We start from the raw sequence: 27,664 nt of genomic DNA, 5'->3' as shown, positions 1-27,664 counted from the left end.
CACTTAAAACCTGGAGGCCCCGGCCCCAGGCTAGATCCTCCAGTTTGTTGATACACCAGATTAAATTGATAAAACAAAGATTCAATATGAAAAGAAGTATTCGAATCAATAATACATATAATTGAGAACCATTTCTTTCAAAACTTGATAAAGAGAATTTTGAAAAACGGAGGTATGCTTTTTTCTGGTATGCTTTTTGTGCTATCAATCGAGCTGTGAAATCAGAGTTGACAGGTATGGAAATGTGCCATGTGTATAGAACACAAAAACATGAATGTTTTGTCAGAACTTGATAGAAGTTATGTACAATAAGAACAAACATGCAATTGTTGTAAAAGAGATGTTTTGTGCTCTATCGAGTTTTGATGAAAAACGCTTCTCATTATTTGAGGTAAATATTGGGAAATATGTAGAGTAGTGTGTTAACCAATATAATGGATCTTTATAATCTTCCACATAACTGTATTTAGATCCTAAAATACTTCGGAACTATTGCTCCATACTCACATCCATCAATCTACAGGGTGATCCTAAAGTGTATAAAATACACTAGTAAGTGGTAAAAGCCACAAAAATATAACCTAATAATCAATGTAGTTGGAGAATAGGGATGGGGAAATATTTGAGGATCTACCGCAATGACTCACAATCTTAAAATTTACGCGATTAATCATAGCATGTGATATGCTCGTTTAATACCAACTTTTCGTAGAAATCGAATGGCAGTACTATTTTTGCTCTAGCGTTACCAATTATTGTTTCTTTAATTTTATCGTTGAAGGAGCTCACGAGCTTATTAGCACCTCAATCATGAGCTTGATATCTATAAATAAGTGGCACCCTTACAGTTGTAACTTCACCAAAATTTTATAAAAGATTTTCCAGATAGTCTGGAATTTATTCAATCGGTATCAGGATAGCTACAGCAAAATCTCATATTCACACATGACATACTGTTACTAATGAGGTAAACTTTTACTTGTTGGCTGACATTAACAAATAAAACGTACGGTACTGGTCAGATAGTAATCCACATTGATTTGACGCACCCGTAGGCGTTCCCGTCAAGGTGATGATGTGATGTGGTGTGGCGTATGTGGGACTCACGTTGTGGGTCCATTCTTCCTCGACAGGACCTTAACGACAATGGGTTATCGGCGTATGTTAGAAGACGACATCTTGTCATCACTGCTGTCAGAAGAAGAGTCATTTCCTGTTTTTCCCAGCACAATGGCGCCCCATTCCAATATGGTACCTGTGTCAGTAAGCATTTCCACCAGTAGTTTGAATTGTTGGTGAAGTGCTGTGGAGTAGCTCATTCACTAGACTACTACCGGTGAAGTCAGGTCTAGTATATTGTGTATGCAGTGAAAACTATAAATGTTGAGCACATCAAGGTTAGAATCTTACACACATGTTCCAATATTACAGCCTACATTTTTTGTGCAAGGTATTGGGTGGCTTGGATCTCACAATGCATCTGGTAACCGACAGGAATGAGAAACACATTGAATACGTCAAGTAACAGTAAGCGGTCTCTGCTACATCATTAACCTCTTTTGTTAGAGACACAAAAAGGTAATAGTCACAACTTCATAATGATTAGTGCTAGAGAGAAATAGTAGTGCCTCGCAATATCTAAAAATGCTAAGGGTTTCACTTAAAACAATTTGCGTAAAATTTAAGTTGGCGGACGTCGTTGTGAAGTATCCGCAAACATTTGTCTACCCTTGTTCTCATCTAAATGGTTACTTCCGTTATATTTGCAGCATTCACGATTCATTAGTATGTTCTTAGATTTTTCGAGTACTCTGTATATCAATGTTATTTCCACAGAAGATTATACGAAATAATAATATTGTTAGTTTTTAAACACCTATGTCTATGAAATTGGTTTCTCGTTCTATTTTTCTTGTAACAATACATCTGGTATACCTCTTAGAAGCCCATAGCTAACTGCATGGAATTTCAAGCAAAAGCATTCTAGTTTTGAAAAACGAAAATCAATTAGGTGTATTAAAATTCAGTATGTAAAAGTGAAAAAGACCATTTTTGCTTGGTGCATTATATTTCTAAAGAGTTAATCTTTGTAATCGGCGAAGCAATTAGAATGGGCGCATTGTAGTCATCGAATTAAACACAAATTGAGTTTTAGCATTACAACTGAAAACCATTAGCGAGCTTCCAGCAAAATCTTTTGTTTGTAGAACTAGAAGGAATAATAAGGTCATTGGAAACGCTTCGGTGAATGTGAATCAAAACACTGGCTTTTCCATTCATATTATTCATACATATCCTTTTAGTGAAGAAAGAAAACACGGAACATATTGTAGCACATTTGTATCTCCGTTTACAGATGAAATATGTTTGAGATATACAACAATAAAACAAGAGAAAATATAGAATGCCTGACTATCATATTATTATAAGAAACTCTGGGCATTATTTATATTTTAATAGCCACGGATTAAGTTGCATGGATTACAAAAATAAATGGACAGTTCTTTTCTCCTGTAGATCAAAGATTAACATAACATATTGAATTGTGGAACAAGAAGGAAGAGATACGATAATACTCCCTAGGTATCGTACTCTTTAGAAATACAAAGAAGTTTGAATATTTATCCATTGTTCTGCATAATCACCATTTCTGTAGATGCTGTGACAGTTTCTGTACCCTTTGTCAAACAAAGCTTGTGGTCATGTGTTTGAGGAAGTGAGAACTTCATGTCTTCTCATGTTGTCTTTGCTGAAGCGTGTTTTGGGCCAAACGCCGAACTGAATGACAGGTCAGCAGCTTGCTCAACCTTTAAGACTGTCTCCTCAAAAAGTAAGTGTTTCCAGTCCCTTAATTCACTGCGAATTTCAGTACCATCAGCAAACTCCCTACACCAATTGCGGACGGTTTTAATATTCATGAACGACTCGCCATACAATTCCTTGAATTAGTAATTAATTTCGATCGGTTTAAGTTCTCTTTCTTGCGTTCAAAAACAGAATAATTGTGAAAAATTTACTTTGAGCAGTAGCACAAAGGAAGAGCTCTATTATAAATGGTTTTCAAGCCAAGATTGACTGTCGAATTATCGCGAATTTTCGTATTAATTAAGTGTACTTGAACGTATTGACATATCCAAATATTCGAACTCTGAGCAATAAATGTAACGAAAGAGAAATACGTAAAATAATGTTACAATATTTTGCACTTCAAATGAATATAGAATAGAATAATTAAAAATTACTCTCTACTATCCTGCTAAATGTTTAACTAGCTATCTCTGTGGCCTATAGAGTTCCAAGGTTCAATATCGAATTCGAAAATTTCTTCCATTTACTTTTGACCTTAGGCAACATGATCAAAGTTTCATTTAACATACCAATTTTCTGCGAGATCCATGTTAATAGTATCATACCATCTACACCTTTAGCTTTCTAATGGACTTCTCTGCTTGGTTTACAGTTAACATTTTCGGAGCATTGTTATTCCACTTTGATTACATGGCCTCAACATCTATGTCTCCTAGATTCAATGACCCTAGCAATGTTATGTAAACCGTATAAATTATGCAGTTCCTAGTTATGAAGCTTCCATCATTCCCCATTCCCATCTCTCTTGGTTCCGAATATTCGTTGTAGAATTTTATACCCAAGTACCTGGCCCGTATCCAGGGGGTCTTGGGGGCCACCCCCCTAAATTTTTTGGGCCCCCCTAAAATTTCCACGGTAGGCTTGCAAATGAACTAGAATATGGTGATGAAAAATAATATGGTTGGATCGGGCCCCCCCTAACTTCAGCCGGGTCCCCCTACATTTTTGTGCTGGCTACAGGTCTGCCAAGTACGAATGCTTTCGCTCTGAATCCTTCAATCAAACTACGTGGCCTTGTTTCATACCCTCAGAGCATAACTAAAATAAATATTGTTTTATATATTTTAAGCTGAAAATTCCTCGACGGGATTCGCGTTAATAAAAAAATGACTCTGAATTGTGAAATAAATTCTCTTCTACCCGTAACCTTATCTATTTAAGGACATTTTTTGCAGTATTATGGTCATTGTCAGGCACGTAGACAAGGGGGGGTCCAGTGGGTCCGGATACCTCCTTTTAGAAACCAGAAATGAAAAACTTAAGGATGGTTGAAACAAAAGGAAACGAGAAAAAGACCAATCAGCTTTAAAATTATAAAAAGCTACAGATAGCGTTTGGTTTCTCTTCCTTATGAAGAGATTTGAATTATTTGTAATACATGGTGTAGAATGAGAGGGATATCCTGAAAAAGTCACTGAATTTGAAATTTCCAGAAAAGTTAGGAAATTTTCAAAATTTCTGCTACTAGTCAGGGAAATTTCAATGTTTCGAAAGGATATTGCCGTTTTATAACAGCGTGGACATTTTTATCATATTTTTTCGTTATCGCTTCTCTGCAGTGTCAAACGCGTTATTTCAGAAACACTTTTCTACTGCTCCCTTAAATTGTCATTTGGAATAGACAGTAGTTGGCTGAATAACGAGAATAAAACCTTACATGGGAAGAAAGTTCTGTTAACCTTTGGTTCAAAAGACAAAGGAAAACAGATATTGTAAAATATTTTACAAGACATTATTGGATATCTCCTTTTTACAATAGTGAATATGTACTTTTTATAATAGTTTATGCCATAATGAAAGAAAAATTGTGATATTTGAGTGAGCAGAGGAAGGAACTTAACATTGTAAGGGGGCCGCGGTGGCTCAGTGGTAGAGCGTTCACCTCTTGTGCTTGGGGTCCCGGGTTCGATCCCAGCCCCCGCAAAGTGAACTTTGTGGTGGACAAACACCATGTGCGTGGGTATTCTCTGGGTTCTCCCGTTTCCTCCCACTTTATTTATTTCACCATTTAATTCATTACTCATTATCACCGTCTCGTTTAGCCTAACCGTTATAACCGTTGGACGTAAAACACTAGTTAAGGGACACGAAGAACAATTGATCTTGGATAACAACAGTTTGAGCCGATTTAGTATAGTTAGGAAAATGTGAAAAGCATCATTTTTTCTCGTTTCAGTCTGTGCATTCTTCAAGCAATAGATGTGGATTAACATTATCACATCAATTTTTCCACTTCTAAAAGTAATTATCGTCAAATAGTTTATTTCCAACATAACAATATATTAATTTATCATATTTATATATGCTTTATAAAAGATTCATTTCACATGGCTTTCGAGAAAAAATAACAATTATGGATCATCTCAATATTGTTTTTGGTATAGCAGCAATAGCATGCTGAACATTAAGTGCGGCCTTTTGCCCCGCTTTACTCTACTAGAGAAGAAATATCTCCTCCAGTTCCCTTCCAGGCGGCAACGTACCAAGAACTGACGAAACGTTGCCACGTTGGACCGCAATGGATATACGTTGTACTAAGAAGGACGCTGAACGAACATCTCCAGAAACGATAGATATGCGTCTGCCTACCTCTTTGATAAAATCAAGGCTTCTAGAACCCCATACCCCACTGATCTCGATGGATATTGGAGCAAAAGTAAATTTGTCAAAAAGATTGTTGTATTTCCTTTCCTTTTCTGCCTCTCTACGTCTAGCAACTTCTCCAGCATTCATAACAGTCAACAGGGAGCTTGAATGGTCAAATGTGTCCGAACATGTAAAATTCCAAACTAGTGATTTGCCTCTCATCCAAGGTTTTTTTCCTATTATATATTTCAAAAATGTAATAAAATATAATTTATACCTTTGTTGTTATATGTACACCATCATTTATTTCTTTCTATGGAAATATATCTCGGTTGCAGACAAACACATATGTATACACACACCCAAACACAATAAGAAACATACACAAAGTCACATTAAACGAAGTCGAAAGCAATATTATGACGTGTTTCTTTTGTTTCAAGATGGAGAAATGGGTTTCTTATTTCGAGACTCTCTCTAGACTTTACATTCGATTACGTAAATGAAATTGAAAGCAGAGAAATGTTAACAATTCAAACTAAAAGAGACTTTCCAAGGTAGAACGCGAAACACAATCAAGAAGTAGAAAAACCAAAATTGTCATTTAACTAGACAGGTGAAAGTTTATATCAGCATTTATATCTACATAGGGAAAACCGGGGTATTCGCGAACACTGAGGTAATGCCGAACACCCAAGTTTACGCCCAAGGAAGCTTGTTAGAAACATACGATTTTGCGGCACGCTAGCAGAGAAACCTAGAAAAGTGTGGCATAAATTTGATGATAGTCAGTTGAGTGGATTGGCCGGAAGAAGACGTTTTGTTGTTTTTGTCGATTTACTTATAACGTTGTTTCAACAATCTGGGCAAGATAAGTTGACTCTCATCATATCTATATTGTTACAGATAAAGCTAAGTACTCTCCTATATTTGAGCATTAGTTCTTTGTAATATTACTAGCCTGTATGCAGTCAACAATTAGTTTCAAATATAACAATAAAATGGCTTCTCATGGGGAAATGTCAGACAGAATGTTTGCCATTACCCCGGAGTGTTCAGGATTACTTTTGTGGTGTGAAATATATTATCAACAATTTTTAAATGTTTTTTTATTATTGAAAAGAAAGTAATAAGTTAATGAAATTGGTTTGGCAAATAGATCATGTCTTGCTAATAAGCGTCATTGGCTTTATTAAATAGAATAGTTTGCTATATTTATTAGTTATGTTTGTAGTTTGTAATTATAATTCTTTTTAAACATTTAAATACTAAATTACGGTATTTTTAATGTATTTAATTCATTTTGCTTTTTCATAAAGGAAAGTTTAAAATAAACAGTACGTTCGGGATTACCCCGAGCACTGGGGCAATCTCGAACATAAGTACATTTTTAAAACATCTCACTAATATGTTGAAAAATGTTACTTCTGATTCTCCTCTGCACTTTAGTAAACAGGAAAACCTCCAGGTTTTCTATACACAAGAAATCTTAATTGTATCTGCAAAAACAAAAAGAGTTATTTATAATCAAAGCTTAAGTGTTCTTGAATGCTCCAGTCTTCTCTATATCTATCTATCTATCTATCTATCTAGAGGGTCGTAGCCAGGATTTTCCGAGGAGGTGCACCAATAACTACCTATACATTTGAATTGAGTTTTAATTTTTTAAACGCCTTTAGACATTTGTGGTGTGAATTAGGAAATGTCGTGGCAATGCTAAGTGTCTGTTGTCTGTGAATCCTTTTCTTTCAACTTTTAGAGAATTGACTTTATCGACTTTGCAAAACTTCTCTTTGGTTTAAGTCCAATCGGAAACATGGCGGCAGAAATTTTCGGAATTGTTGCTATTTTCACTGCTAGCTTCTCACTTTAGGTAGTGTACATTTACAATGAAAGAGAATGCACGTGCACCTTTGCACCTCCCTGTATATATCTATATCTATCTATCTATCTATCTATCTATCTATCTATCTATCTATCTATCTACCTATATGAGGGTTATCGCAAAAGTCTTAGCAACTATTTTTTTTACAAAGATGAGCATATCGTAATAAAACACGAAATCTGAAATATACAAATGGAAGTTTAATAAGCAAGAAATGTTACATGTAGGAAGTTGGATAAACATATAGGCCTATAGCACCATCAGGATATATCATGTGAAATATGAGTACAATGAACAGTTAGTTTAATATAATTTGCCTCTAAGAAAATTACAATCCATTGTCAGTTTAATTACAATTGTGCGTAAAGTTCAAACACACATATCAATGGAATATAGGGTTAATATTTACACTGATCTTCCATTTGCATATTTTAGATTTTCTTACTTCGTTCAGATTTTGGCAGGAACAAATTGTTGCAATTACTTTTGCGGTAACCGTTAATTTTTATCAGTGAAGTGAAAGTATTTCAAATGTAATTTACAAGGTAGAAATTTACGTATTCAAATTTATACATCATTTTTGGCAGCCTCATAAAGTACTTGTTAAATGCTGCTCTGGTACATTATCGAACGATTTATCTCCCTGTGTGGAGTGCTATTTTGTAAGACTCGTTCTCTCGGCTCCTAGACATTGAGGGTAAGGCGGCAGTCACTACGGCGTCAAATAAGTTCTAGAAGCCGAGGACACAACTTTCTTTCAGATAACTTGGAAAATAATATTTCTAGACGTCACATGTTAACATTCTTTTACGTATGGTATGTAACTTCAATATTGACAATTTCAACTAGAATTTTAGATAGACCAGAACACAAACTGAATTTTTGGCAGACTTCTCAATGAAAATTTTGTTTTGTTTCTACACGAAGAAGAAAATACACAAGTAGATTAAAATAGACTGCAAACCTAATAATAGGATTCGATTCACAATAAAACTGAAAAAAAAAAAACAAGGCTTGGTTTAGAATCAGTGAAATACAAAATAATAAGGGAACCCTGGGTGAGAAGATATTTAGAAATGTCTCTGATCACAAAGCATCATATATACAAGCTGGTAACAAGACAAGTAAGAATTGTATGAATTATAAAAAAAGCAGGAATTTGCAAAGCAGTGAACTTGGAAGTGGTAAGAGTGCAAACGCTTTAAGAGGAAAGAATGCAAAATTATAAGAGAAATGTTATTAAACAACCTCATATAGGAATCAATATATCAAGGCAGTAAAATAATAAAAACTACTAGCGAATGGTCCAGATCATTATAATTTTAACTTTATAACTGCAAGCTGACGAAAGAAATGTACCTAGTTCTTGTGTACATTAGGAAAGTTTACTTCCGTTAGCAAGGCCGCGGTGGCTAAGTGGTAGAGCGTTCACTTCTCGTGCACGAGGTCCTTCGTGTGATTCCAGCTCGCGCCAATTGAGTTTTATGGTAAACAAACACGTTCGTGGGTTTTATTAGGGTTCTCTCGTTTCCTCCTACTTCTTTCATTCCACCGTTCCGTTCATTTCTTATCAGCGATGTCTCTTTTACCCTAGCGGCATAACTGTAGGACGTAAAATTTCAAAATTTCATTTAAGTTCTTTCCTTTCCTTTCCTTGCCTTGATAAAATTGTAAGTTTTATTGACCTGACCTCCCTCGCGAGCTTGACTACGCAAAAACACAATTACAGTATTATAGTGATTATTCCACATCTGAAATACAACAATAAAACTGGAAAAATAATTTTAAGGAATATTAAATGTTTTCACACAAATTGAATGAAATTTCAAGTTTAATGTCCCACAATTGTGCACTATAGGCTAAAGGAAATTGAAACTTAATCGTGAAATAATTGATGGAATTATAATGTAGGAGGAAATGGAAACCTCGGATATACTCACGGAAGCGATGTTGTCTTCCAGAAACTCACTTGGTCTGCAGGGACTTCTAGCAATAGAAATGAGCGCTCTATCCTTGAGCCAACATTTTCCCGATAACAATAATAAAAATGCACAAAATATAAACATGGTGTAAATATCAACTATCAATAACAAATAGATCATATAACACTACTAAGTTATTAGGCGATGTGTTATATATGCATGAACTGAATGCTTTTAGAAAGAATCACAACACATCAGAACATATAATAACGAGGAAAGATTAGCATTGAAATAAATTTCCTGAATATTATGTGATAAACGAGAAACTAATGATACGAAAATTCCAGATTTATAAATGTTTAAATTGCTTGTTCATTGTATGTATATACTTGACGTAAATACTTTATGATTTTTAAAGTGTATGTGCATATTAATGCCTTAAAACTTTGTCTATAATGGAATTACTTATAACACATTAATGTTACATATTTGTTTATAAAGTCAGACCGCAAGTTTTTGTTGTTTTATTTAACATTTGGGTAAATATTCGTTAGGAGAAAATTGCAGAAGTTGTAAATAATGAAAGACATAAATATTTAACAATTTAAAGAATTTGTTTTATCCCCAGGAACGTTCAGCATGCTGTAAAATGTGGGGCGCGGACAAAATCCAAAGGGACAAAATCCAAGCTAAATTCTGGCAAGGCGGACAAAATCCAAGCGGATAAAATCCAAGGAACAGTATCATGTGCGTAGCTGTGGTATGTGCCTGTGAACACCCTAATTAAATTGTATGTGAGTTTCTTTCTTCAATTGTCATGCATTCTAAAGTTTTATCTGTAATTCTTGAATATATTGAAATAATATATTTCATTTACTTTTAAAGAACTGAAAATTCAACAAAACACGTAAGATTGTCACAGTAAGAGTGCAGATGAACTTTACATATCACATCCATATGAAAGTATATAAAAGTAATATATAGTAATATAAAAGTGTTATCTAGAAAATCGAAATGTGAAAATGTGTCTAGACAAACTAAATGAAAATTTATATATTATTGGTTATTTTGAGAAGTGTAAATACTTTGAGGGTAGAGAAGTAAATATGTTTTTATCTAATTTATATCTTTTAAATTTTATTTCTACTTTAATTCTTTATGAAAAGAATAGAATTAAGTGTACTCTTTTTTTTAAAAGACTGTGCTGCTTTGTTGTTATTAGTTATCTATGATTTAGCAAGTCAGTGCTTTCATTTTCTGGTTGATTAATGTTAGTATATTCTTTTTAGCCAAAATATTTCTGATCACCCTAAATTGGATCTACTTCGCCATGTCCTAGCAGTAAACAGAAATAATCAAAGCTCATACGTACTCTTAACTGTGACAATCTTACATGTTGTATTGGATTTTCAGTTCTTTAAAAGTAAATGAAATGTTATTTCAATAAATTCAAGAATTACAGATAAAACTTTAGAATGCATGACAATTGAAGAAACAAACAAACAATTTAATTAGGATGTTTACAGGCACATACCACAGCTACGCACATGATACAGTTCCTTGGATTTTATGCACTTGGATTTTGTCCTCTTGGATTTTGTCCGCTTCGATTTTGTCCTACACCCGTAAGATGTACGTTAAAATTATACTTAATTAAATGACATGATTTTACATTGTTCTTGCCAGTTAACAATTTCAAGTAATATTCTGGTTCTCCTTTTTGGGCTCTCATACGCGATAGCATAGAATATTCCAATGGAAACAGAAATAAGTTAACTGCAGGTATATACGCCAGTTCAGCTAAACACACCAATTGTTTAATGCTGAGACATTTCCGACGAAATCAGCTAGAATGTGCCCTCAATATGTGCCATGTTTTTTTTTTTTTAACAAGTCCTATTTGTCGAATATTTGGGAGACAGCGCTGAGACTGCCCCACCATGCAGTGTTGTTTGCTTCAGAAATGTACGGTAAAGGACGTCATTATTTCAATAGAGATAATAATTTGTTATTAGCACCGTACTAACTCTGACCATTGGCGATTGCTTACAGCAATGTACGTCTTATTTCTTGTCAGTCAGAAGCTCCGGCATTGAATTCAAAGACAGGTGGGTGTTCTATTTGTAGATAAGATGGGCGATTTATGTGGGATGATGGGTTCTTTGTATTTTTATGTATAGTGGATGATTGTGGATGAGTGATATACAGGTGCCAGACAAAAAAATCTAAAACTTTTGAAAAAGTTTGAAAATCATAATTAGTATGGTGTGGGGCCTCCTTTTACGTTCAAAACAGATTGGATCCGACCTGGAATGTATGTATACAACTCCTGAATCGTGGTGTGTGGAATTTTGTACCACTGTTAATCCAAAACATGCTCCAGTTCCTTAAGGGATGCTGGTGGAGGGTAATGAGACCGAACACGCCTTTCTAACTCAGACCACAATGGGTCAATGATGTTCAGATCTGGTGATTGCGGGACCCAGGGGAGGTGTGATAACTCCTGGTTATGCTTCTCAAACTATGATCTCACCGTTTCTGCAGCGTGACAGGCTGCCAAATCATCTTGGAAGATGCCATCGCCATCAGGGTACAATATTTGGGCCATGAGTAGAATCTCATCCCCCAAAAGGACCTCATACGCCTTAGTATTCATCATTCCACGCAGCACTATGATGGTACCTGCAGACAACCACGCTATCACTGCAGATACTGTAATAGAACTACCCTCATGCTTTACAGTTGGGAGCAGACAGTCTGTATCATAGCCCTGCGACGGTGTTCTCCATACATAAACACGACCGGTTGTTGGAACCAAGGTGAAGGTCGATTCACCGGACCACATTACGTGTTTCCACTGCTCATGAGTCCACGCCTTGTGGTCCTTGCACCACTAGATACACCTCTTCGCATTTACTGCTGTGACAAGGGTTTGGCGATAGCGGCCCTGCCATGAATTTTCATTTTATGAAGTTCCCATCGCACTGTCTTCGATGATGCTAGGTTTTGTAGGCTGGAATTGAGTTCAGACGTAATTTTCATTGCAGTGATCTTTTTAGCTGCTACGATCCGTTTTAATGCCCTGCGATCCCTATCTGACAGGATTGTCTTTCGATCTCTGTTATGCTTTGCAGACGTCGTTTGCCCATGAATTGTGTATGCCCTCGTGACATTGGACACAGTGGCTTTCGATACCCCCACAATATTTGACACTGTTGCCACTGAAGCTCCAACCAGACGGGCACCAACGATCATGTCTCTGTGGAAATCTGTCACGTCGTCGATTTCACCGCACCACTTTCACACCGTGACACTCACATGTAAACTGGTTACTGCTGATTGAAGGGGAAGGTCCACATGACACATTGGAGGCAAAAAAAAACGAACGCCAACCGCAACAAGTGTTGTACAGTGGAGGGCAAAACTTACGTGTCCTGTATGAAGTGTTTTTAGATGTTTTTGTCTACCTTCTGTATATGTCGCCAAGCGTAGACGTTACGATGTTAATTTCTTCATTAATAAGTTATTTTGAAGCTCTTTGAATGGCCTTCATCACAGTGGTCGCTGGTCCGGAACAGTGGTCATCGTCAAGATAGAAGCCACCTATTTCATAATCTTCTGTGTAGCTGTTTTAATTGCTTCCTGAAGAATGGTGGCGATTGGTTGAGTTGCAAGAGTTGGCTCATCTCTGATATTCTGGTTTGTATCTTCTTGTTGCGTTGCTATTAGAGAGTACACCAACTGGAAGTGATCCTGATAAGAGACGGCGTCACTGTGTGTGGTTAGTGGTTTGGTTGTAATGCTATTTCGGAATCATTTGTAGACTGTTTGAGTGTGTTTTCTCGGGTAGCTACTATGGCCGGTTCTGGTCAATTATCTCGCACGTTGCACAAAACTTTGGTTGGATGGGCCTGTCACATTCTTCATTGTGGCTTTCACCACACCTGTAGCAAATCTTCTGATTGACACAAAAATGAGTTGGATGATCGTACTGATAACAATTTCAACATGGTTGTGGTCTTGCTGTGGCCTTGGATGCTTCAACCTTAAAGTGAGTCTGGAATATCTGGATTCTGCTCTTGATGAGATGATTGATCTGTGCAGGATTTGTAGAGAAAAGACGAACCAGAGGTACATGACCATTCTTTCCTTGGATGCGAGTGATACTAACAAAGTCAACTCCTTGTCTAGTGAGGTCAGTATTGATGCGATGTAATGAAAACTGCGTGTCCACACCTTTGATGAAACATGTGTATGTGGTATGATTGTTGTTCTTCTTTGTGAGTTAGGTTTGGTTGTGTGATCAACGTCAGTATTCTTCTTAGTGGACTGTAGCCTGTGTGTTGGCTGAATTAGTTGTGTATTTTTCTTTGTGGGTGGTCGTGATTCTGGTTGTGTTATTTCAGTGTTCTTCTTTTGGGTTCAGATGGTTAATCTTTATGAGTGATGTCAATGTTGTTCTTGGTGTGGCAGTTTGGTGAAGCTGTAGTCTGTGTGCACTCTTCATGTGAAATATATATTACGGCTGTATTGGGAGATGAGCTGGCAGAGTCCGGTGGTGGGCCATCCTTGCTTGCTCCTGGTTGCGTATTAGACAACAATGTACGTATTCTCTACGTCTTCTTGTGATCTTAGGATGATTATCTTGGCACCAGGTACAAAATCTCGATCTTGAAAGCTCTGGAGGAAGGCATCTTTAGTGGGCTTTTCTTGAAATCTAAGGATTAGATGTTTCTTGTTTTGAATTATGCCTCCAAAAATGATACACTTCTCACCTAGTCTCTCGCGAAGAATATATTCCATGGTGACGTTATCTTGCAAACATTTATCAACAGGGTTGATGATTGCAATCCGACGTTCTTCTTCAAAAGGATTCAACCCTCTGTTCTTCTTGGAGCGTATTCTACGCATGGTGTATGTAATTGTATAAGTGATGTAGTAAAACTGAACTAAGTGAGTTAATGGAGGGATGGGAAGTATGTAAATTGCTGTGAGAGTGGTAAAACACTACTCATTTCGAAGAATCTGGGTTGGCACGTCTCACTCCTAGCCTCTCTCGGTTTGAATGTGAAACAAGAGAGAGTTGCATCTAAATATAACAAAATCACAGAAAATAGTTCTGAACGTTGATTTGCTAATCAAAACAGATTCAGCCAATCATAACAAAAGATAAAAAAATGAAATTAAACACCGCAGATCCATTTCCCTCCCTGGTTCAGTGGAGAACTAAGTTACAAATTAAGACTTTCCAATAACATGTCTCACTGTTCGTCAATTATAAGTCCTGCATACCAATTCATAACACAACTTCCTTCTTTCTCAATGAACCTGGCCTCCTTCCACTTTCTTATTAACGTCCTTTGTTCCCGTGTTAATACTTCAATCTCGCACCAATTAATAATATGTCTCGTGTCCCTTATGTGTTTAAAAATGGCATTTCTTTCTGTTTATAATCTCACATCATCTTATTGTTGTTTTCACAGTTCTTTTAGCTTTTTCCCTTTTCACCAATGTAACAACTATTATAATTGCTGTACCTTATCTCATAAACCATTCTTTTTCTTTCTGTCAGCTTCTCTCGGCTTTTCTCCTTCTCTTTCTCCCTGCGTAACACTTCCAATATTCTCCTACTCCTTTAACTGTATGTTAAAGCGTTCCCTATTTCTTTAGAGTTCTCTTAAATATCTCAGTATCTTTCCTTATACTTTCTATTCCCCACCACGGCTTCTTTCCTTGTCCTTCATCTTCTTTCTTAGATTCCTTCTTCTTCTTACTATTCTGGTTCCTTCTTATCCTTTTCATCCTTATCTTTCCTTTATCATATCCGTTGATCTCCAATTGGTTGTGAAATTTTTCTATATCTCCCTCTGCCTTCCTTTTGTCACTACTAATCCACACAATCGACTCCTCCATATTTTCTATGAAATTTATCTTCGTTGATCGATCAACATCACTCCTTTTATGACAGAAGTTCCCTGATGGATACTTGTTCTGTAACCATTCTGTGACCAACTTATCATTCTGCCTTCTTATTTTCATATATTTAGAAGTACAATTGCCTCTTCCTTTTCTATTTTCAATTCCAGTTCTATGTCCTTCTGTTGATCTTCTATTTCCTTCACAAATTTAGTAAGTTCCCTTCGAGTACCTTTCCGTATCCCGAAGCCATCACCTATATACCTGCTGATAAACATAAGCTTGCCACTTCCTTTTCTTTTGGCTTCCTTTTCCCACTTGTTCATCACTATCTACGCTAATGCCGGACTCATCCTCGATCCTATGCTCAGGCTCTCGTATAAGCAAAAATAAGGAAGTCGTCTTCTATTGTTTCTTTTAACACAGCTTTCACCTTTTCATTCTTCTTCAGAAAATGTTCCATGACAGGAATCTCATCCCATATGAGGCCCCATCTTTCTGAAAAAAGGTGCTTAAACTTCTTCGAATCACTCTTCATACCTTTCTTTTCCATTATCAAACCTTTAGATGTACACTCTTCCACTAAATACTATCTCAGGAAACACACTTGTTGTCTCTTAGATATTTTAACTCTCCTCCTTTCCTTCCATTTGCCAATTCTCCTTGTCAGCAGCGGATTCAATCCAATAACTAAGTGATTAATACTAGCTTTGCTATATTGAATAACTTACAGTAACATACAAATTGCTGAGCAAACCAACGTTTATTATGAAATAATAAAAGTGTAGAGTTTCGCCAACTAACTGAACATATTTGCTTCATCAGACATTGTCAAATGGAGAAGAAATCATGCGGAATGAGATAGGTGTCAGGGAACATTTTCTGAAGAAGAGTGAAAAAGTGGCAGCTGTGTAAAAAAAGAGAATAGAAGAAGACTTGCTTATGTTTACCAGGGACATTATCATTCGGAGTTTTAATATAGGTGGGAGATGTGTTTTCAGTGAAAGGAAAGCAAGGTCCATAGGGTGACGCAAGGAGGTTGAACAGGATCTGGACAAAAACGTTGTAGTAATTGGTGATGTATCAGTGTCAGAGGAAGGAAAGAAGTTATTAAACTTAGGTCATAAATTCAAAACCAAGGAGAGCAGATTGAATGTGAAAGAAGTGATTTATTCTGTTGAACAGTCCGTTAGCCAGGTTGAAGATTAAGAAAAGACATACAAAATTAGGAGAAAGGCTGGTGCAATAGTTAAGAAAAAATGCAAAAGAAAGAAGGAAACCTTCCAAACAAGAGAAGGCGACACTTAAAAAAATAGTTAAGAGGAAGGACGGCAGCAAGCGGACAAAGAACGCGCAGTGGTAATGATGGAGAAGCAATGGTATAAGACAAAATTAAATCATTTGTGTGATGGGACATATGAAGTGATAGAGGGATATTTAAGGAGAGAAATTAAACAGAAGAAAATTTGTTCTTGGAAGAAAGAAGGGTACCAAGCAGGTCTAAATGAGGAAGGAAGAATTCCAATAATGAAAGGATTTCCCAAGGTTCATAAGGAAGTGATAAAGCTGAGGCCGATGCTTGACTGCAGAGGAAATCTGTGTGAACCGCTGGAGGAGAAGGTCAAGAGGATAACTGAAGTTTTTAAGGATAGAGCAGGAGGGGGATAGTGTTAAAAATTCTAAGCTGAAGGACAGACCGGACAATACGGGACGTATTAAAGGTAGAATGCTGTTGTTTAAGATTAATGTGAAAGTAATGTTCTCGAGCTTGAAAAGGGAGTATATAAATTTCCTGAGTATATATTTCTGTGACAAAAGAAATGGGAGGAAAGAAGATACATGATTGGAATGCAGCAAAGCTCAATGAAGCCTTGAAGACCATATGGAGGAACAGTTTCTGCGTTATACGAGAGAGATTAGCAATGGTCAAGGAGCATAAGATCGAGAATGAATCCGGTATTGCCGGAGATAGTGATGAACAAGTGTGAAAAGGAAGTCAAAAGAAAAGGAGGTGGCAAGCTTATGTTTTACAGCAGGCATGTCGATCATTGCCTCGGGATATGGAAAGGTACATGGAGGAAACATACTAAATTTTTGAAGGAAATAGATCAACAGAAAGGAATAGAACTGGAATTGGAAATAGAAGAGGAAGGACCATTGCGTTTCTAGATATGAAAATAAGGAGGCAGAGTGAAAAGTTGGTCACAGAATGGTTCCAGAACAAGTGTGCATCAGAGAACTTCTGTCATAAAAGGAGTGATGTTGATCAATCAACGAAGAGAAATTTCATAGAAAAAGTGGAGGAGAGGATCATGTGGATTAGTAGTGACAAAAGGAAGGCAGAGGGAGATATAGAGAAATTTCACACCCAATTGGAGACCAACGGATATGATATAAGAAAGCTAAGGATGGAAAGGAAAAGAAGAAAGAACCAGAAAAGTAAGAAGATGAAGGAATATAAGAAAGAAGAAGATCAATTGGAAGAAAATAAGCCATGATGGAGAATAGCAAGTATAGGGGAAGAAACAGATAATCAAGAGAGCTCTAAAGAAAACAGGGAAGGTTTCAACATACAGGAAAAGGAGTAGCAGACTATTGGAGGAGCTGATAGAACGAAGAGGAGTAGTATATAAGATAAGCTGCAGTGACTGTAATAGTTGTTATATTGGTGAAACTGAAAAAGAAACTAACAGAACAGTTAAAACAGCACCAAGAAAACAGAAGTGAATGGCATCATTCCAACAGTTTACATTTCATACAGGAAAGGCTACTCTGCAGCGCTCATGTGTTGTTCTTTATGTTCCATGAAAATTAAGGCCTTAAAAAATCCAACGCTTTTAACATGGCGTATTGACCTGCACCTACCTTATAAAACAACAAGTATCTGCCAAGTGAAGGTATTGACATCCGACGTTTAGAATGCAGACATCGCATTCCTCTCCAGGGATTGTAATGAAGATACCACTCGTATATTGTGACTATTAGGGACAGAGCTAGGAAGGAAAACTTGTGATTGGCTGAGGATATTGCTGGCTTCTGATTGGCTGAGGGATGCTGGTTCCTGATTGATTGTTGTTGTGATTACGAGAAATGACTTGTCGAATCTGTTTCTGTTCCTGCAAAGAATCGATCAGGTAGAGCTGAGTTGAAACCCATTGTCTGTATTTAGACTGCTCCTAGCCCGTGAATAGCTATGGCTTCCTTTATTGTCCTGCCCCGAAGTTGCTGCACTTGGTATCTATGATTGGATTTGTAAAACCAATTCTGTGTCCAAACTCTAGACTATGCTCTTCTAGTCCTGACTTGTCGGGTTGTTGAAATCTTATGTAGCGATTGCGTTCTTTGCATCGTTGTCCTATTGTATGTCCAGTCTGTCCTGTGTACGCTGTGCCACATTCATATGGTATACGGTATACACCAGGAGTGCTCAGGTGAAGGCCGTCTTTCACTGGTTGAGTAATGATTTGATGTTGGATGAAGATTTATGAATAACTCTTACACCATGTCTGGCTAGCATTCTGCTGAGTTTGCCGGAGGTGCGACCGATGAAAGTCAATACGATGGTAGAGAGATAACCCTTATTCTTAACTTTTTTGATTACTTTGTGTAGTGAAGTAAACGGCCCGTTAGATGGGTATGGGGTATAACGACGAAGCATAAGTAAAATTAAGATAGTGCACAATGCCTTGAAGATGTAAATGTAAAATTGGAGGTACAACCCTATGAAATGTAATGTCATTAAAGTTTTCCATTTCGCCAATATTTGATTTATATAGTTTACAGTTCAATTCAGATTTAATTTGCACTAGGTTACATTAAATTAAAGTGCAAGGAGCCATATATTTGTTCATGTAATCAATATACTGATTCAGTAAAGCACATGACCTTTGAATGCTGACTATTCCTAGAAAAGAGAAGAGTTTTATATTTATATATTATGGTGATTCTTATTCAATAAAACAAACATTAACATCATGGGATTCAATATTTAATAGTCCTTTACACATTCAACGATATTGATATTAAATACAATATATTAAATAATGTATGTATGTATGATGTATGATGTAATAAATGATATTAAATATCCAATACTGTTTTGTCAAGTTAATGAAATTCCGTTATAGCACACAAATACATCAGACAATTTATAATTTTAAACTATATTTCATTAAATATTTACTAAAATAAATTAATATATAAAACGGAAATACACATTAATTATAATAATAGCAAAGAGTGAAACTATTTTATATCCATCGAAGAAGTCGTTTTGTAAACAAGGAAAATATTGTTAAAAAGTAAAAATGTACCAGAAAAACTAAAGAATACAGGTAATAGGATCGATACGTACACCCAATAGAGCTATTACTTTATATAATTGAATAAGTAAAATTATATATATTGTACGGATTAGATAAATTTTGAATTAGATAAATGCCGATAAATAGAGATGATTAAAAGAGAAATAATGTATATTGTAAGCATGAGATAAATACGGATTAGAGAAAATACTGTACATTGTACGGATTAGATTAGACAATTATTTATATATGTATTTCGTTTTTTTTTTTCAAATTTATTTTTCAAGTGCAAACATTATATGCTATAAGGATGAAGTTATACAACCTTTGAATAAATGTTTATTAAAATAAAATGTACAATTCGTCATGATTTGTCTTATGAGGTTTGGCAAAAAATATAGACAAGAAAAAATATTTTGAGCTGCATGTCAAGTTGGGATTTTCAATTGAGCATGTCATGTGGGGATTTCAGAAAAGTTACTTTCTATTGTGCTTGGCATTGTTATTTACCCAGCTTCTTATGGACACACCACCACACTACTGTTTGAACCGTCTGCGTTGCTTCTGAAATTGTTGTTTCTACATATAGCAGGTACGATTGGCTGCTTCTCTGAACATACTAATACTTACAATATTTCTATAGGATTTTGTTACACAATTATTATGTCATTATACGTAAGTTATGAAATTAATTTGTGAAATGTTACGTAAGTTATGTAAAAAAATAAATTCCTGTTTGTAGAATAGACCGAGCATTATGGTCTAAGAGTGCTTTAGTAGAGGCCGATTTTAGTCCTTTCATAAAAATATTGTCTGTTTTAATTTACAACTGAATATACGTTATAAATTTATACATCTTCGGCATGCGCTTACTCATTTGAAATGAAATGAAATGAAATCTGAGTTTTACGTCCCACGTTTATGCCGGTTAGGCTAAAGGAGACAGTGATGATGAGTAATGAATGAAATGGGGGAATGAAGGAAGTGGTAGGAAAACGGAGAACCCCGAGAAAACCCACGCACACGGTGTTTGTCCACCGCAAAGTTCACATGGCGGGGCAGGGATCGAACCCGGGACCCCAAGCTCCAGAGGTGAACGCCCTACCACTCGCTTACTCATTTGAATCCGTGTGTTTGTGCCAATATCGAGGGTGCGACCGGGACTTAAACCTCGACCTTGATCGCGAGGTCTCTTTGGCATGTTTCTTCCCTTATAAATGTGAGAAATTTATATCGCCCTGAGAATATTTCTTACCTTGAACCAAGGTGTTTCTTCAGTTTTAAAAGTAAGTCATTGTCAGTATTGAACCGGTTGATTTACCGCTTCAACCAAATGGATAATATTGCTCATTCATTCAATTGAACACAATAATCAGCTTTGTTAGGTAGATGATTATTGCAAATTTTAATCCGAGTAAGTTAATTACGTGAAATAATTTTAAGAACTGAGGAGCGTGGGAGTTTAGTCTGAAGTGTTTTATTCGAAGGAACTAAATATGAATTATTTCTCTAAAACATAATGTCTCCGAAAGTAAGGTCATTTGAAACATATTTCTGACTTCAATCAGAAAGAAAAGAGTATGTTTTTTGTCACATATTATTCTTGAAATTAATTTCATTTGCTTGTACTTATTGATTTTGATAGTAATCTTTGCTGTTTAATGTATTTGTAGTAATATCAGCTTCAACTTCGACAAAAGTAATTTTGAGTATTTTACGTCACTTGAGCTATGCACATTCTATTGAAGGAAAAGTTTGGAGAAAAATGGAACACAACTATATTGCATTGAGAACTACGTAAAAAAATAAAATCAACGAATAGTAACCAATATTCATTTTAAAGAAATCATTATATGAAGGAATTACTTGAAGAATAAGACGTGAACTTAAAAGTAGATAAATGTCTTTATTAATGAAGGATTTGGTATAGATTCTGCATTAATACTATAAGAGTCAAAATTTAATTGCGATAATTGGAATTCAGTTTTCATGGAAAAAATAAGTTGCTACAGTTTTACAAAAACAATCAGAAGACTTGTTTGAATTTGACACTCATTTCACGTACAGAAACCAGCAAAAGTACATTCCTCTCAATGCTCAAATTCCATTCCTTGGGGTCCAGATCATTTGCAGTTTGTAAAACGCTAGAACAAATGGAACCCAACTTAGCGAAATTTTTTTTTCGGCACTAACAGCAGTTGATCACTTAGTCTGGCCTTTCGCAAGTAAAATTGTGAGTAGATGAAGTTCTTCATTCTGAGATGAATCTCTATTGTTCAGAATGTGTTGTCCAATGCACACCATATATTATTTTCAATATTTCTGTGTATGCACTATTTCGTTATATACTGTATGTTAAAAGAAATAAAAAACACTTACTTAGCATGAATAAGATAATGCTTGAAAGTAGATTAAATATCAAGTCTAGAACAACTGCTGGAAATAAGTTTGCAAATGATTGTCTCCAATTTGCTCCGTTGACAGAGGTGCTCCAATTCTATTAATTCCATCATCTTTTTTCTTTCTCGAGAGGAGATCTTGCTTGTCCCTGAGTATTTATTGAAATTGGTAGTGAAACATTCATTATTATTATTATTATTATTATTATTATTATTATTATTATTATTATTATTATTATTATTATTATTATTATTATTATTATTATTATTATTATTTTATTATTTAAAAGTCTAGACTTGGCTACATATTTTATATTTTATGAAATTTTTGATTGAATTTCAACTCTTTTTGTTGATATGGAAGTGTCTTACGTATTCATCAATTGTTCGCTACGTTCCCAGACAGTACAAATCAAGCTTGAGACGGCTGACGTCATCTTGTAGTCGTGTTTCAGAGTTCACTTTTCTATTGCGAGTGCACTGAACAAAGTCGTATCAACGCTAAGACCGAGAGAAATTGAATATTTTCTATGCTATCTTGCATTGGAAGTAAGAATATTTCAAATTATATAAATTTCCTTTAATTATCAAAGGGTAATCAAACCTAGGACCAACGGGATGTGATACCCACATTCATGCCAGTATTCTAAGACATTACTGTTAATTAATGTGGGAAAGCTTGGTGTGAAGTGTCTTCAGAAAATTGTATCTCTTGCTATTAAAATGTTGTAAAAGTCTTGTTTCTGTCGTAATAAAATAGAAAGTGTTATGTAGAAACAATAATCAAGAGAATGCAAATCTAAATTGTCAAGGTAAATTGTTGGAAATGAGTGATAGAAGTAGTATTAGTGGATGTTGTTGCAATATATAAAATATGAGGGAGTTTAACTCTGCTTGAGAATCGAGGGTAAATGTTATATGAAACTACAGTTTAAATATACATATTCGGATATTTCATTATAATTATGTTCTTTCATGATCCATTAATATATATTGCAGATTGTCGATTTCAACATTTTATCCAGTCTACTCGATATTGCGGAAATCAAAATCTTTACCAGTTGGCTTGCGAAGACGTATTGTGTGGGCTGCGCACTCAAACGTACTTTTATACAAATTTTCTGTTTATTATATATGAGGGGCTCGGGCGTAAAACATGGTAACCCACCGACCGAGCGAAATTGAGTTTTGAACTGTAATTACCTTGTCTTGGGTGAACGCGTAAGACTGCCATTTCAAATGGTTGAAAATTTCATCGGTAGATGTTGTAGATGACTACATAAAGCATGGGAAACCACAACGTGTTTGAAGTAAAACATGGTAAGCCACAATCAATATGGTGAAAATAGAGGACAATATGCCGGCATCCACATAATATGGAAGTCGATTTGGTAATGTCTAGTGTTGTTGACGATAGCGATGAAGACCCTGACTATATTTCCGAAAGTTCTACAAGTTGTAGCAGGAAGAACAAAGAATATCATGATCATAAGGTACGGAAACGCTACCCTATGTGCAAGCAATTACACATTGATGGGATATCAAGTTTTACGTCAAAATGGGCTTTATTTCTGTTAAATAATTAAATTACCCTTGGTATCAGCAGCCAGATTTCCGTGTTGATATATTTTAAGCATATAGAATGTTTCCAGTGAAAGGAATATACATTGTTATTTTTTTTATCGACCTGTATTTGTCTTGTAGTAGGATTGTGCTTTACCATGTTTTACATGCAATGAATATGTGATGACTTATAATGCACTTTGTAGTCTTGTACATACAGTGATATATTTCAGTCGGTGTCGCAAATTTTCCCAGTCATCGGCCACAAAATATGGCTAGCAATACAGATTTTTCACGTATAGAAAACTGTGTCAAACGTCACTATCAAAATGTGTATAGCCTAAGCAGTGGGATTTTGATTTTGAGTTTAACATCCCTTTCAGCAGCGAGGCTATATGAGATGGGACCTATTGATTAACATGGAATCCGAACCACATGATCTCACGAAGCCAGGTCTCTTCCCAAGCATTGGATTGAAGTGATAAAGAAACTCATTTATTGTCACTGAAATGACAACGAAATACTTCTTTCAAACATCTCACCTAAAACAAGCCATATAAAAGAAGAGCCACACGGACAGAGGTAAATGTCTCCAAAGGTTCACGTTTTGTCATTCGGAACCGTACGTACTCTTCGTTAGTTACTCGTGCAATCCGGATGTTGGAGAAAGACTAAATCTACGGAAAAAAGAAAGAAACTAGTGGATTTACAGGAACTTCTTCGCAACAAAAATACACCACACGGAGACTTATCTGTAACACAAAGTTACATGCTATAAAGGATTACCTCCAATGGATACCTCCAGTGTACAGTGATTTCTACAAACAGCTATAATTATCACAAATAATTAATACTTGTTATATTGATGCCTCGAAGTGATTTTGTACCTTAACGGACTTCCTCAACTGTAAGTAGTAATATTATTCAAGTAGTATACTTGTGTGGTACACTTTTGTTCATTTCTGTAAAACCTGATAAGCCACGTTTTACACTCACATTAAAGGCAAGAAGGGGTTTAAATTTTTTTCATTGCAAATAATATTAAGTTTAAATGTCATAACTCGAAAGGAGATATACTCAATGTTATTTCATGTTTGTATTATTTTATTTTTATGTTTACTTTTCAATACAGATTTTTACAAAAATTAAAATGCGATTTTCTCGAAATCTCACTTTTGTGGGTTATCAAGTTTTACGCCCGAACCCTTGTATGGAAGTTTTGTTTTTGTGAAAAGTAGAGAAAAAAACTTACAATGTAGACAACTTGAAACACAAACTACCCCATGCCGAACGCGTCTGTGGACCAGGGATGAGCAACTAGAGACCTCTCAACAAAAAATTGGATGCACCGCATGAACGATACGCTGTGGCCCCATTTCCGTTTTGAAAATTATATCACAGGCGTTCCATCAGTGCCGTAGTTTCGACAAAACGCTAGTGAACCGAAAAATTCCTCCTCTAGATATATGTTAAATCGTCCATATGCATGATTTGTTTACATTAAAGCGAGTACAAAAGCACTAAAAATCCTTGAAGTAGGAGCGAACTAACAACCTTATGATTAGTAGGCGCGTGTTCTTCCGATTTCACCAAGGATGTGATGAAGGTGACGTTGTATGTAGAGGGATAAATCGTTGAGCTCTTTTTAATTTGGCCAATCAGAGTGCTCCTTAATGTACACAATCTGAAACTCAAACCAATATCTTTTGCAATCCAAGAAATGCTAATTAATTTTGAAATAAATAACATTTCTATTAATGATGTACATTATTAAAAATGTTAAAACAAGGATATTTTCAAATTTGGCACTTTTCCGTATAAATCCATATTAACAACTTTGAACATTGAGACAATTACTAAACCTCAGTTTTTAGTATTTAACTTTTACAAACACGTTAACACGTTTTTTTAGAAAGTGATTTTTGGAAGGTCACTGCATTCATTTTTTTTAATTATGGCCCGCAGCATGATGCCCAAGTGGGCATGTTGCCCAATGAACTAAATATAATGTCGGACATCCCTAACCTAGAAAGACATATTCAGTATTAAACGTCAACCGTCGTCAAACCGATTAAGAGCTTACCCAATTTTTCTTCACATTTCTAGTGGATAGAATGAAGTTACTCTTTCTATTACCTATTGTTCCTTTGAACCTAAGGGCCATTTGAGGAGTTGGATATCATGTTGCGGGAAAGAGTTAAAACAATGAAAGCTGTGTCTTTCCAGAAATCACTTTCTTAAAAACGTGTCAACGTTTTTGTAAAAGTTAAGTATCAAAAACTGAGGTTTACTAGTTATCTGAATTTTGAAAGTTGTTAACATGGATTTAAAACTTTACTCTCTTGGAATTTATATGGAAAGGTGGTAAATTTGAAAATATCCTTGTTTTAACCTTTTTTCATTATGTACATCATTAATACAAATGTTATTTATTTCAAAATTATTTTAGCTCTTCATCGATTGTAAAAGCCAATGGATTGAGTTTCAGGTTATTTATATTAAGGGGCACTTTGGTTGGCTAAATTAAAAAGACCTCAAAGATTTATCTCTCTACATGCAACGTCTTCTTCATTGTCTCGGTGGCGAAGTCGAAAAAAACTACCTACTGATCATCAGGTTGTTGGTTTCCGCCCACTCCGTGGTACTTTTTAAATGCTTTTAGACTACTTTAATGTGAACAAATCGCGCATATAAACGATTTAACATATTTTGGGGAGTAATTTTGTGGCACAGTGGGTTTCATCGCACCTCTGCCGCTGGAGATATAATTTTCAAAACGGGGCGCTGGGGCGCATCCAATTTTTGCCGAGAGGTCCCTAGTTTCCCATGACTGGTCCACTTACGCTTTCGGCATGGAGTAGCGTGAGTTTCAGGTTGTTGATAAGTTTTCTTTCTCTACATTTCACAAAAACAAAACTTCCACACAAAATAACGTAACAAACAAAAGATATGTATAAAAGTACGTTTGAGTGCGCGGACCACACATCACGTCTCCGCTGGCCAGTTGTTAGAGATTTTGATTTTCCCAATATCGAGTAAACTGCATAAAATGTTGAACTCGACAATCTGTAATGTATATTAATAGTTCGTGAAGGAATATAATTATAATGAAATAACCGAAGAGATATATAACCATCTCCTTTAGCCTAATTTGTATAAACGTGGGATGTAAAGCTTAAATATTTCATTTTATTTCGTTTCCGAAGATATATATGTGAACAGTACTTTCACATAACATTTAGCTTGATGCTGAACCAGGGCGTTAATCTCCCTTATATCTAAATGCTGCAACAACATCCAGTAATACTACTTCTATCACTCGTTTGCAATAATTTACTTTGACAATTTAGATTTGAATTCTCTTAACTATTATTTCTAGATAACAACTTCTACTCTTTTATGATATAAACAAGTGGAATAGCAAAACTGTGCACTGACACAATTTTCTGAAGACACTGTGATAGTTTTCTGAAGACACTTCACATCAGGCTTCTCCTCCATTAATTAACAGTTTTGTCTTAGAGTAGTGGGTTGGTTTCACCTTCCCGTGGTCCTGAGTTTGATTTCCATTGGGCAATTAAAGGAAATTTTTAACATTTCTTATATTGCTATTTCCAATGTAAGATAACACGGAAAATATTCAGTTCCTTTCGGTCTTACTGTTGAGACGACTTTCTTCAGTGCACTCGGAATAGAAAAGTGAACTACAAAAGATGAGATCAGACGTATCAACCTTGATTTCTACTGACTGCGTACGTAGGGAACAACTGATGAATACGTTAGGCATACGGTAAACATGGGTCAAAAATAGTAATGACCAAACACAAATGTTATTGTTTCCAAGCAATTCTTTATAATTTTCTACTACTTCTTCTGCTACTGCTAGAAAGATTAATGTTTTATGCAACTGAGCATTTCAGGTATGCTCTATATACGTTCCACGTCAACAACAAGACTTGGAAATTCAATCAAAACCTTCATAAAATGCAAAACACATATCCGAGTATTGTCTTTCTACTACTACTACTACTACTACTAGTACTACTACTACTACTACTACTACTACTAATAATAATAATAATAATAATAAAATGGAATAATATAATTACTATACCAATTACATAGCAATAGCTTCCAATAAAAAATAAATGCCACGACGGGATTCGAACTCGGGTTTCTGTCATACAAATTCCGTGCTTTACCACTCTAGTACAAATTCCT

This window comes from Thermobia domestica, chromosome 10 (assembly GCF_964235325.1).
Source record: "Thermobia domestica chromosome 10, izTheDome1.hap1.1, whole genome shotgun sequence".
In the NCBI taxonomy this organism is placed as follows: Eukaryota; Metazoa; Arthropoda; class Insecta; order Zygentoma; family Lepismatidae; genus Thermobia; species Thermobia domestica.
This window is presented reverse-complemented; position numbering follows the sequence as displayed.